Source organism: Hetaerina americana, unplaced genomic scaffold (assembly GCF_022747635.1).
Source record: "Hetaerina americana unplaced genomic scaffold, ioHetAmer1.1.p SCAF_3, whole genome shotgun sequence".
Taxonomy (NCBI): Eukaryota; Metazoa; Arthropoda; class Insecta; order Odonata; family Calopterygidae; genus Hetaerina; species Hetaerina americana.
The window spans coordinates 3,332,136-3,346,392 of NW_027286874.1; the positions used below are offsets into that span (position 1 = coordinate 3,332,136).

Genomic DNA, 14,257 nt, shown 5'->3' on the forward strand with positions numbered 1-14,257 from the left:
ACAGTTAAATAAGAATAAAAATTGACCACTCCTTTTTAAAAGCTTCTGGTGTTATGAATTCTATCGATATTACGTATGAAAATAATGCGTTGACTCGCATTCGCCATTAGTAAAGATGCGTTGGATTTAAAATGTTACAAGGACCTTAAGTGTGAAATTGGTCAAGTGAAGAGAGCATTCGAGTACAAGACGATTAAACTTCATGACGTGTTCAAAAAGTTTTTATTGTCAGTGGAGATATGAGGCAGCGGAGAGCGGAGATAAATCCCTATGGTCATTGACATTTAGAGGGTCAGAAGTATGGACGCCTAGAAGACATGGAATTGAACTTAATCCACTAGCATTAAAGTCTAAGATAAATTAAAATTATCGTAGAAAATGGAGAGGCCTAAACTGGTAAAGGGATAAAATGCACAGAAAAGAATGTCGGAATGCAATTGCCAATGATCAGATTGAAAACTCATCATTACAAAGTTTGGGGAAAAACAAATATTTGTCTAAAAAAATTATAATAACTAAGTCTTTAAGCTAATTCTTACTGTTTACAATGACTATTTGTTTTATTCATTTCGGGAATGCCCACAGCTAGAAAAAATATGGTACGTGGTCATCATGGTAAAATGTAGTACGCCTCTCTCAATCCATCCACGATCTTTAGTTCATATTTGAACAAAGTAACTGCATGCCACCGACCCTTCAAAACTACGGTTTAGTTTTGAACGAAGCAACACAGCATTCGAATGGTGCAGTTAAAAAAAAACAGAATATTACTATAAACACGTAATTGTAGGTTTAATTAGAGTCGATTCCGGAGAATAGTGTTTGCTCAGCTCAGATAACCGTGCATTATCTAAACGATGCTTTTAGAAACAAATGTATATTCCACGGACCACGCGGCTATAGTCATATTGTCAGTTTCATCAGTAGCGTGGGTAAAAGCACCTCGCTCTGGAATTTGAATGCTTACATGAATTAAATATTTGCATCAAATAGGATTTAGAGAGTGCACTGCCACCGAAAAATGTGCAATTTTTCATTTTTTTTAATATTTAGGTCCTAATGAGAAGGGACATGCCCAGGTGGTGTATGCTCGTCCTTTCTATTCTCCATTCTCTTCCTCGCATTGACCCGTCGTGACTCAAGACTTCCTTCTAAATAGTTGAGTGCTTTCACGGATAATCCTCGCCCGAATACAGTGGCGACGAACATGACGCCCTTTCACCTCAACTCGGTTATGATGCGCCAGTAACTAAGGATTTGGACATGTGTGGACGTGATATTGTAGAGAGAGTTATTTTGACGGCACAGTACCTGATCAATGTGGTCCCCGAACAGTAAGCATGTCGTAAGAACACAATTAGAACCGGATTTTTACCGAAATAGAAAAAACAGGAAGTTACAAAACACTTCACATATTTTCTTGGCAGGTTTCACGCCTCCTCTGGCTGTAGGCCGACTCCAGGTATCAACACCCGCGTAAATTTTGCACAAAAACACCTCTTATTTAATTTCTCAAAACACAAAGTCGCGCGATATTGCTGCGATTCGCAAGTTGTGGCAAATTCGAAGAGTATATATTATTCGAGGGTCTCAAATATTCAAGCACCGAGGCTGAGTATAAACTATTAAAAGGATTCTCTTTTAAAAGATTCACTTGGCGACGAATGGAAAAATGAATCCTTAATTAACGCACCTAGAGTGAAATGAAGTAAAACGCACACTGGCGACGCTTGGGAGATTTACCTCCTAAATCTTTTTGTATCCATAGTGATCCCTTTACATTTGGCCGAGTTTCAGTTCCATTTCCCTTATTTATAAATTAGTTGGATGGTTTATTGCAGCTGTGGTTTCAAGTAAGAAAGAAATTTGCGAGGCTGTTTAGTTTCGTGGTGGAGGAAGGGAGGAAGTGGCACCAGAAGGCAGGCAAACTTCCAGAAAAAAAAACAAACAAGGTCATATCCTACGTGTGGAAAGTGTCCCCAAGTTCTGGATTCATTGGCATCATCCCGTCGAAGTGCAGAGAATCGCTCTTGGATTCAGAGTGCTTTTCCGCCTCTTGTCTCCCACTTTAATCAATCAGTCGATGGTTCGCCATCCACCAATTCCACGTGCCTGCTCTCGTCGATACTCCTCATTGGGAGGTTAGTCCTTGAGAGTCGAGTCCTGAAACGCCCGTGGAGTCATTTTATACCAATCGTGGCGGTTCCCAATTTTACGCTATAAATATCTCCTTTGGAAGTTTCCTCAACATTCAGGTCACAAAAATACATCGCAAAATCGGGATTCTATTGACTCCATAACTCCTGTGGCAAATCGAATTAAAGCAGGGCTGAGAACCAAATCTGGAGTGAAACTTAGTTTTAGTTCCCCAAGTGTAAGTATTAAACAGCTAACTTATAATTCATTTTTCTCATTGCAAATGAATAGAAAGACAGAAATTCTAACGATAAAATTCACTACGAAAAACTTAGTTCCGCAATATTTTAGCGCCTTCATAGTTTCACTCAGAAATAGAACCGCAAACCGGAAAACGGAAGTGATTCCTTGCGATTTAGCGGTTCCTTACTACGGCTCTGGTTTCCATTCACCACGTTTAGTTTGAGGTTTTATCGAGTGACGCAACTAACACAAGGAATCGCAGCACCACTTCCATTCATTGATTCTTCTCTGCTCAATATATCTTCAATTTCAATAAACTATTAATCAGAGTTTCTAGTAACTTTGATGTTCGAACTGTATTCAATTGATATTGATCACGACAGTTTTATCCGTATTATTCATTACACAAAATTTTATTCATGCTGTATTTTTATCGTAATGTGCAATGTTTATTATGTGGGTTTCGCGGGACCCACCGCGGAAATTTGCACTTTTTCTGTTACCTAATTGTGGGAGACAGCCAAGTAAATTTTCAATATTTTTCAGAAAGTGTTCTCAATGTTATCCGAAGTTCGTATCTCAAAATGGCAGCATCCGTGTTTACTTCCGTAAAAACAGTGACTCGAGGTCCTCGGCCACCTTATTTTGAAATTGATTGTTTCTCCTCCTTAAACCATTTGAACCGTCTCCTATCTGTTCTGTGTGGAAAAACAGATCCCTCTTGTACAATTAAACAGGCTTCAGCTGATGATCTGCTCAAGTCAAAATGAAATTCCAATTCAGTATCATGTGTTAACAATACACTTCTCTTGCTGTCTGAGAACTGAACATGTTTCAATTTGCAACGACTGCCGCTGACGAAATCTGGAGTAATATCAACGAGCCTTGTACCACATACGCAATACGCATTAAGCTAACAATATAACCAAATGTTTGCACACGTTGTGCGAATAAAAATGTTATAATTTAATCTGTGTCGGGCAGTACTCGTAAATACGGGCATTTATTGTTTACAGGAGTGCTCGTTGGTTGTTGAGCGATACATATATATATATATATATATATATATATATATATATATATATATATATATATATATATATATATATATATATATATATATTTTTTTTTTTTTTTGTCAATAAGCACCTTCTTAAAAAATTAACTTTATACTTTTTCAATGGCCGATACGAATTTATCATAGTTTATTATTTTTTTCATATTTGATTTTGTTTTTCTTATTTACGTTTTGGTACTCCATGAAAATCATATTTTTACTCTATATTTTCCTGACATGCAAATATTTGTTAAAATGTCGCTTTTCTGCATTCCAGATTAATATACATTCACTTCTACAAATCTGTTTTTTTTCGTAATATTTTCAATTGGACTATAATATTTATAATAAATTCGGATTATTTCATTGTCCATCATTGCAATATGCACTGTTCATCTCTCTGGAAAAGAGTTTAAGTTTTGCGTATTTCCCGAATTTTGAACTGTCGTCCTTGGCACGTTTCACCTCTCAACTTCCTATTTCAACATTTGGGAACTAGGAAAACATATACAAAAGAATGTTTGAGTACCTGGCTCAAAGTAATAAATATTTTTATATAAACAAAACACTAAACGTAACCTCAGCTCCTGGAATATTAATTCTACTTAATCCCAGTCTTTTGAGGAAAAGACCTGATCAATAAATTTTGCCAGGATATTGCTTACAAAAGCTATTTTGAAATGCTAATAAGTATATGGTGATCTTTGCTTTCTGTTATATTCTATCACGCTCAACAGCAACACATTGGACAATTGAAATCCAAAAGTTGAGTCAGGAACAATTGAATAATTGAAATCCTTTTTAAGCAGGCAGTTATATAGTGAATTAATATTTTTATATGGATGCTAAAGTATGTATACGTTGGATTGCATTTGAAATTTCGCTCAAGTTAATACTCTTAATTTTTCTGAAAGAATTAACGGTGATGTATTTACCTTATTAACAGCCATCGGATGTCTATTGCTGAATATTATGATAGTAAAATTTGACGGGGTTCCTGAAACGGAGCATCTTAATCCCTGCAATAACCACTCAGGTATTCTGCCAGCACTATTCGGCGCCTAATTGGTAGAACCCAGTGGAGCCGATATCTTCTTTCTCATACTGACATGGAACCACTAAGAATAACTGAAAAAAATTCAAGACTCACATCTTTATAAACATCATCATTTTAGTATTCGTAAAGTTAGTATCCCGAAATCTACAACGAATATTGGAACACTATTTCCCACTATTTCCGCCAATTTCTTTTCGGTGCATAGTCTCCATTAAGCTTAGGTGCGAATCGTTTTCACTTGATAATTCAGCTTGGTCAAGGGCACAGTCAAAAATTATTCGAGGTATTTATCGTATATGCTAATTACAACCCTACTTTTGGAGGACCTAGGCGCTCCTATTTAATTTTCAGCAATGACTCAATGTTTTAAAGCGAAAACAAAATTATGATACGAATGCGTTGGCGCCATTTTCAAATAATTTATTATTTCAACGTTCCCTCTCGGCAACAAAAGTCGTAAAAGTAACCCCGATGGGAATCCGCTGAGTGATGATCACCCCTTTCAATGCCCTCTCACCTTGGCTGCGCGACTGAGGTATATAGCGTTTGCAATTTTCCACCAAAATTGTATTGATTTCCACGTATGCGTATCGACGCAATGCGCCTTTAATTTAAAAAAACCGGAAAAAATGGACAGACGAAAGGCGTCAAATTTCACGAATAAAGCGGTGCGGAGGACGAAAGGATGAATACATGGCGTAAAATGGCACATGATACGAGCCATGTAAAACGGCGCAACTAATTAGGAAATAACTATTTTTTTAAATCCAGTGCACATCAACAGTATTAGTTCAAAAACGAACTCACTTTCTTTCATGGGTCACGTATTTATCTCCATTGGAAACTTTTCTTCATAATAAGCTCTTTAAATAGATGTTTGTGTGGATAAAATAATGCGGATAAATATGTAAAATAATTTAAATTACGCAGGTGAAGAGAATAGTAGTGATTCCGAAAATTCGCCACCTAGATTTCTGCGAAGAATATATACTTTTTTCTGCGCTCAAATCTCTGCAAACGCTTTGAGTGTTGAAACACATAAAATCCATTTCTCAAACCAATTCAAAGAACTGCGAGAGATGGCGCTTCAGTGTTTGTTTTTTTACAAATTTGAATCAATAATGTCAAATGTGCAGTCAAGTATCGGGTTCTTCCTCCGGCCAAAGTATTTATGCGCTTTAGCATTCGCGCCTTCCCTTCCCTGTTTGCCGCACGCAGGGTTTTCTTCTTTCCTTGCGGCTCCCTACTTCCTGCAGCCCGACCGTTTTCCTCCTTCCCCAAGTTACAACCTTTGCCGGACCCCTTGTTCCCCCCAATATCCTCCGGTCGTGAACTATTAGGCGGATATCCCCCCCCCCGCTATTGGTGCGTTGGTGATTGGGTGTCGCGATGCGAGCGGCCGACGTGTGTGTATGGGCTGAAGAATCCGCGCACAGACGCGTGCGTGCGGCCGTGCGTGCCTTTGCGGTGTCTGGCGGCTGAGCGGGTGACATCGGTAACGGAATAACTCGGTCGAGCGAACGAGTGTGTGTGTGTGTGTGTGTGTGTGTGAGTATGTGTGTGTGTGTGTGTGTGTGTGTGTGTGTGTGTGTGCGCGCGCGTGTGTATTGGGGATAGGGGAGAGGGGGGTAAAGGGATGGAGGAGTGGGAGGGGCGAGAGTCTGGAGGCATGGGAGAGGAGGAGAGAGACAGAATGGAAGAGGGGAGGGGGGAAGTGGAGGCGCGCTTAAAAGTCATCCATTGCGCAACCCTCGCAGGCCACGTGACCACCTCACCGCGCTGCCCCAGAGGCGGGATGCATGCATGCATGCGTGGGGGAGCGGCAAATCTTCCGAGAGCGATCGCCGCACCCCCCCCCCCCGGCCCCCTCCTCCTCCTCCCCCCCCCCCAACTCTCCACCGCACGCGCCTCACTCCCACTCGACCGCTTTTTTCGATCGCGCACGCTAAGAATCTTTCCTCGCTCCACGTAACACTCATTTAAAAAAAACATGAGTTTAGTCATAAATTTGTCATTATTCAATGAAAACAGTCGAATTTACTATGAACAGCTGATTTATTCATTCCGATGATGATGCATTATTTTAAAATAATGTTATGTGTTTCGCCAATTTTTTTCGAAATAAGTACAGCAAGAAACTTGCATTATTAAAATTGTCGCACCCTATACTTTTTCAAGTTGATAAGACAATTACCGCCAGTTAGGGAGCTATTTGTCAAGTAATACTCTGAACACTGTGTATAGGCATGTTTCTATGAATGCCCACGACAGCACCGCACCGAGTAAGTCTTCTGAACTTCCATCGGTCTAATCTACGTAGCTGATTATCCAATAGGTAATTGTTATTCTGTTTCCAAATGACCCCTGTTTATCGAGCAAAAAAGTGCATGGCAATTATTGTAAGTCGTCGTTATCTTTTCATAATCATAACGATGCCACGATTGGCGTCCTTCAGTGCATAAATTTATGCGAAACCGTGTAATATAATGGGAGAGGTAACTCACATGTATGTAAAATAAATTACAGAATCAAATGTATACAACTAATTGTAATAATGAATGTCATATCTACGATATATTAATTGCTTATGACTTACTTATATTTTCCTAAATTTCATTTTAAAACATTCGAGATTTGTTTTACCTAATCAACTATGTCTATTCATATTCTCCAAACGAGTTACTATTTCATGAATACTCAACAATAAAAATAATATTGCAAAAGCAGCACTACAGCGTCAACATTTTGCTTAGCAAGAGAATTTACGCTTGTTAAATCTAAATCTAAATCTCCACAAGAGAAAATCATAATGCATAACGGTAATTCACAAACCCAACATACAGGAGATGACAGTAACATAGAGTTAAACTTCCCGCTCTGTGTTCTCCGAGAAATGGGAAAACACGGAAAGTACTATATGGACTCTTGCACTGCCCCCGTAACATCCCAGGCCGGAAATAAGTATCAAAATTATTAAAAAGTATTTAAAGTAAAAGAAAGTATTAAAATTAAAGTATTAAAAATTCTTTGAACACTTTTAAATTGTAGTACAGTGGACCTTAAATACAAGAAGCCCCGTATTAGAATTCATTCTTTGAAGTTGGGCCATTATGGGCTTAATTGCTGCCTCGCCATGGCCTACGAGAATTCAATTTCCAAAAATATGGCGGAATGCACAATTCACTAATCCCCATCAGAGACACGTAAACGGATTTTGGCTAGACGGGGGAGGATGCTTAGTGGGCAGTCACGGCCAGCACCAATGGGCGTCTCAGAACGACGCTCCCTCCGTGTCGGTCGACCGCCCCCGCTTGGCATACTACAATAGTGGAGTTCGAAACTGATCTCTTATTTCAATATTTGAGAATGTTAAAATTAGAAAACTGAACAGGTTTGGAAAAATAGGTTTTAAAATTCGGAGGGGGAGGGGAAGTGGTTTGCGGTTAGCTGTTCATGTTGAGCTTCGTGCGAGCCCCACGTGGGATTTATGTTTTTCCTCAAGTTTGAGAGTGCTTGAAGCTAGAAATGAGTGATATCCAAAAATAATACGTAAAAAACTTTGGATATCATTAAAGAGCAATTGTAGCCTTCTTAAAGCACCATAAATTAAAACCGACTGACCAACCTGTTCCTAAAAAGTTTCGCATCTTCTGGAGGCGAATTCAGCGTACTTAAAGCAGAACATCGAATTTTTTGTGCCTACTCATAGATTCATGTTATCAAACACAAAGTCTTTAGATGAGAGTCTTAGAACCTATACTATTCCTCCAAACACACTTAGTAAAAGCGGTAGTGTCAAGTAGGAAGCGTAGTAGTAGAGCGCCATTCTCCGAAATCCCCGAAAATTCCATTTATTTACCTCTCATTCGTTGTTCTTCTTTTGTGTTACGGGTCAGAGACCAACTTTAAGAAAACCTTAGGTATTTTAGGTATTTATATTCGTAGGTATTATACTTGGTGAATACGGTCCTCAAAGCACTGTCCTCAAAAATGGCAACTTTATTAACTTGAATCTTATCATTGCAATATTTCTAATAAAATTATAAAATTTGATATTGTCATTAAATCCAAACATAAAAACATTTTTCGCATTCCTGCCTATATTTTATCGCGCTATTTTTTTCGTAAGGTAATTTGCAAACCTATAAAAAAGATCTTATGTGCGGTGTTGTCCCCTTTTATCGTGAGGCAAACACCGAAATGTGAGAATTTATGGGCGGGAACCTGTGAGATTCACCCAAATTGAAATTTATTTCTCACTCTTCTCTAAACCCTACAGTATCTTTCCACTTTTTACAGTCCATTCCCTGTAATTTTTCAAATAAAAAAAAACAAAATATGTCACTGAATCGAAATTCCTGTGCCGTTTAAATTAAAAGGTACAACTCAAGAGTCACCGCCAATAGCTCTTATCCATGATACATCGAAGTCCATATTTTTGCTTTGAGAATAAATGCGTTCCATACATATACGTATGTTTCACAGAATGCGATCAAGCAATTTCTAAACCACTCTTAGAGCTGTTTTTCAGGGATCGTAAATTGACTCAAATATTTGGAAAACGGTTCTCAGGTGATCATTAATTAGTAATTAAATCTTTAATTAGGCGTTTTTCTTATGTTTTCCCATTACCTCATTCAGAGTGATACGTTATAGTACCTTAAAGTTGAAAGTCAGTTATCCGATATTGGGGGACATTCAAATGGAATATTTTCTTCGCCCAGGAATCGTTGCTAATTTTTTTCACCCCTTTTTTCACTACTGGTATCGCCGTTCCAAAGTAACCCTGTCACCATAGCGACTGATTAACTGCCGAAATGCAAATACACTAGCCACGGTCTCTCACAAAAATGTTGATCATCAACAAAACTCGCATTATTTTACGTGTATTCTCCATATGACCAAAATGGCAATTAAAAAGCGCCAGCACTTGAAGTCATTATCGAGTACCCTCGCCAGTACACATATATCTTTTTGTGACTTTCATATTACTTTTTGGCTTTGTATTTTCCATCTAAAATATATTAATAATCGTTTAAACAATCCCTTGTCATCCCCCTGTCATTGTTTCTCCTTGAGCTTAATGAATTTCTTTTTAATGACATTTCTTTTCACATGATTTTTGCATAAATATAGACTTATATGAAGAATCTAGCCGTCGGCTCTATATTAAAATAGTGCAGAGCATATTAGTTTTTCGCCAGCATTAGGCGTTATCTATGACTGGAAGTGTAGAAGCAGCGAATTAATATGCAAGAGCAATGTCAAATCTATAAAAATTAAATGACTTGCACAATATTTTGAAGGACATTTATGTTCAATACGCTTAATTTCACTCATGTGAAGCGGTGATGGAGGGATGGCAGGGAGAAAACCTAGGATTAGCTTCTACGGGGGAGAAATGGCACGCGGGAGGGTGGGATAGGCACGGCAAAGGCTGACAGCCCTACTCGGTGATCAGAGCTTCCTTCCAGGAGGAAGATGAGAACGTCTGGAGAAGGAGAGAGGAGGGAGAGACAACAGTAAACGATTCTGACAAGTTGGAAATTGTCAGTAAGCATGGTATCATGGTTCCTCATGGAGGAATAAATGTCGTAGAACGTATTATCAAAGAGATTTTACACAGGATTTATTCCCGCAAAAATAGAAAAAATGGCAACAAACTGCTGCAAGACGCAGTGATATGATTTGGAGTCTTATATTGCAAAATACACAATTTCTGAAACGATGCAAGGACCTTGATCCGCGCAATAACACCTTCTTCAGCACCTGATTCATTTCAACCCCCGCACCGTCCAAAATTTTCATTCATATTTTGGTCCATTTCGAAGGTACTCCCGTACCATCATCCTTAAATACACCACTTCTTCCCAAGGAAACCATCTACATCCAATATTTCAGCCATCAGCTACTTTCGTTTAACACGTTCCTCTCTCACTTTCATATTCTTCTTCTGCTTCTTACTTTTTCATCAAACACGTTTTCATTTGTCTTCGTTTCCCTAAATAACTTTCTTCGTCCTTCTCCAAACACAAATCCCAAAAACCACCACGCCCATCCTTTTGCATCAAAGACCAAGTCGATGGACGATAAAACGCCATCCTGCTCATAAATTTCCAGACTAATCTTTTATTTACCGCTCAATCCAGAGTCGCTACTTTTGCGGACGCTTTTGCGTTTGTTTTGGCCTTACACTTTGGGCCTCGAATTGATTTCTTTGCAGGTTGCAACTCAGAGGAGAATTATTCCTCCATTAACCGATATATCACTCGGGGCGTGCTCGTGTTAGTGCCACTCTGTACACTCACATTCTCTCGCAGGCACTTACGCAAGTACGTCCGTACAAACGACCCCTCACTCATGTGCGCGTGCGTGTGTGCGTGCTCAAGACTCGAATTCAAGCTCTAGAATCCAAAGTTTAGCCTCCGGAAGTTCGGGTTTTCCAATTTATGGCATTTCAGAGCGAAGCTCGCGAGTAAAGGCATAAACAAATGTTTTGCATGATTTGAAAAACGTTCGTCAAATATAGTTTCCTGTATGGTAGAATTTCATGCTTCACCGAGATATTTTATCAAATGGTTGTTCCTAGCTACGTGAATTTCAAGTAATTATATGATAATTCTTACCGTCCTTTATTATCATCAGAAATAAACCAGGTGGCAACGATTTCTCCAAAAAACATCGCCATGTATTTTCTATAAAAATTAGTGAAGGCGGAATTTCTTTCGTACAGTTAACATTTATTAGCAGGAAGCTCTTTATTATTACTTCAGAAGATTGCATAGATAAAAGTGTTTGAATAAATTTCAACTATGCAATGTTTTTTCACTTCAAAAATTGCAGTATTAATTATAATTGTCCAACATTTTTTTTTTTAATTAGTCCTAAAGGGTGACCTCTGAATGAAATTTTTCCCAATGGAATATTGTGATTAATGAAAACTAGTAGGATGCTGTGAGAGATTCATAGATTATGCTTCTTATCTTTGCCAAAACCTATAAAAGCTTATCGCGTCTTTAGGACAGCATATCTCCAGTCTTAAAAAAACAAATTTGTGATCCATAAGGAACGAATGTTAGCAAAAATGGTATTGTTCATGAAAAAGGAAGCAAATCACAAACGGAAATGCATGGGAATAATGAAAAAGTAATCTTGGCAAGTATCAGGTGCTCCAACATTAACCTGATAGAAAGGGACTTTAAAATGAAGGAAGATAAGCGAAGCCGACAGTTGGATATGGATAAATCAAATGCGCTGGATAGATGGAAAATTTCGAATAAAGAATTTTTGTGTACGAATACTGGGCGTTTATGGGTGAAATTCGGAGGAAAAAGCTGAAAAGGGTGGTGAAGATAGTGAGAGCTGATTTGGTCTATTTTGAGGATGCGATAGATGGAAGAATTTTATAGCTAAAAGCGGGAGCTGAAATAACGGTTTGGTATTTTGGATAAGCGATGATGGACAAGAGATATAAGGGGACGAAGGAAGATGCAGGCTTGACGAGAAAATTTCAATAGTGATACAAATTTTTACAACTGAAAATCAAGGTTTTTTTCTCTCGTTTTTACTTTACAGGTCGATGATGACGATGTTAAGACATCGAAATCTATCGGAACGCATCGATATGACTCATCTTCTTCTATAAGTATCGGCCGCGACTCCATCTGTGACCCCTTTTCCGACCGGCTAGTGGGGCAAACCTAACCCACTTTTTAAAAGTGCTTCCCCACCTAGGGTACGTAACAAGGGGGACACAAGCGGTGGCAGGGAGGGATCCGTGTAGCACATAACACAGGGGAGGGAGACAGAGAGAGAGGACCCTAGGCTTCCCAAATAGACGCGCGCGCCGTCTATTTCCGTTTAGCTCTGTCTCATTCTCTTACCCCTCCCACCCCCGTTCTCCTCCACCCTCCTTCCCCCCGACGCCCTCGTGTCGGTGGCTGTGGAGTGGGGAGGAGAAGAGAGGAGGGAAGAGGAGAAAGAGTGAGAAACCAACACCGCCACCTCCCCCTCCCCTCCTCGCCGCCGATCCACCCGCCCCTGCCGATGGATGGATGGAGGAATGGAGAGGAGATAGATCCAGATTAGAGAGAGGGCACTCGGGCGCAAATGCATGCGGTGCCTCTTGTGCCTAGTCTGCACTCAACGCGTAATCTCCGCGCGCTTCAAACTTGAGCTTATATTTTACACTCCAAGTCCGTGGTTTAAATATAGGTGTCGTTTACACACTGCTACGTTATAAAATTATTTAAACATTCTTAAATCCTATTTTGGCAGTTCTTTTGGCGAAAGACGAGATCGAGTATTTATAATTTGTACTCATTCAAATTGCAATATGCTCGTTCCATACTTTAGATAAGTATCACTAATGTCGTCATAGCGCATTTATTAGATTTAATATGCACACATGAATGCGACATCAATTTCTGTGACGTAATAATCATTTATTAAGTAGCTAATGACTAATTAGTACAGTAATGATATATTTAAATGTAGGTATCCTCTGCTTGACTGTAGCCTCCATCGTGTCTTCTTACCTTGGAAAACCTACATACTACCTTGATCAAAAATTTCCCGGAATTTATTCAGAAAATTAAAAATACAAGTTTATTCATCTAAATCTATATTGTCCCCTTCAAAGTAATCCCCATCGACTGCAACACACTTATGCCAGCGCTTGATCCAATCCTCGAAACATTTTTTATATTCGGTTTTCGGTATGTCCATCAGTGCTTCCTGCGATTTTTCCATTACTTCTCTTGGCTGCTAAAACGCGTTCCCCGTAATGGTTTTTTAACTCGATTGAACAGAAAGAAGTCACAGGGAGCCAAATCAGGTGAATTCGGTGGCTGTTGGATGGTATTTGTTGCATTTTTCGTGAAAAAATTACGAATAATGATAGCACTGTGCGACGGTGCGTTATCATGGTGCAAAATCCACGAGTTTTCTGCCCACATTTCTGGTCTCTTTCGGCGAATTGCTTCACGCAAACGTCTCATAACGCCCAAATAATACTATTTGTTTACTGTCTGGCCTTCTGGCAAAAATTCATGATGCACTACACCGTTGTAATCCATGAAAACCGTCAGCATTGCCTTCTTTTTTGACTGAAAACGACGTGGTTTTTTTGGTCTCGGCTCATTTGGTGAACGCCATTCACTTGCCTGATGTCTGGATTGCGTGTCGTACTCATAAACCCACGTCTCGTCTCCAGTAATGATCCTTTTGATGAATGTGGGATCGGATTCAGCCTCGCAAATCATGTCTTTTGCGACGTCAACACGGTCTCTTTTTTGCATGAAATTGAGGTCTTTTGGCACCAACTTTGCTGCTACACGACGGAAACCCAAATCATTAACCACAATGTCTTGGGCGGATCCATAGGCAATGTTCAAGTCCTCCGCTATTTCTCTGATGGTTAATTTGCGGTTATTGACCAACATTTCTTTTACTTTATCAATTTTTTCACCGACTTTCGATGTCGATGGTCTGCCACTGCGTTCATCATCTTCGATTGACTCACGACCACTTCTGAACCGCTCGTGCCACTGGTAAACGACCGTTTTTTTTAGAGAATCGTTGCCGAAACACTTTTCCAACATTTCCAACGTCCGTGCGCCACTAAATCCGTTTTTTACGCAAAATTTAATACAAGTTCGTTGTTTGGAAATTTAAATCCATTTCTGCAATTGTAAAAAATCGCCAACACACACAGAGTTAGATGTACTCTTGGCTACGTAACTTTTGCAAATGTCAAGTTATGA

At 39.3% G+C, this 14,257-nt stretch overlaps 1 long non-coding RNA gene across 2 annotated transcripts in view; it reads right to left on the reverse strand.

The window, feature by feature from the left end:
- The window catches only part of LOC139690754 (uncharacterized), a 454,110-nt gene that overhangs the window by 393,663 nt on the left and 46,190 nt on the right, over nucleotides 1-14,257 (reverse strand). The gene's annotated exons all lie outside the window — the stretch shown is intronic.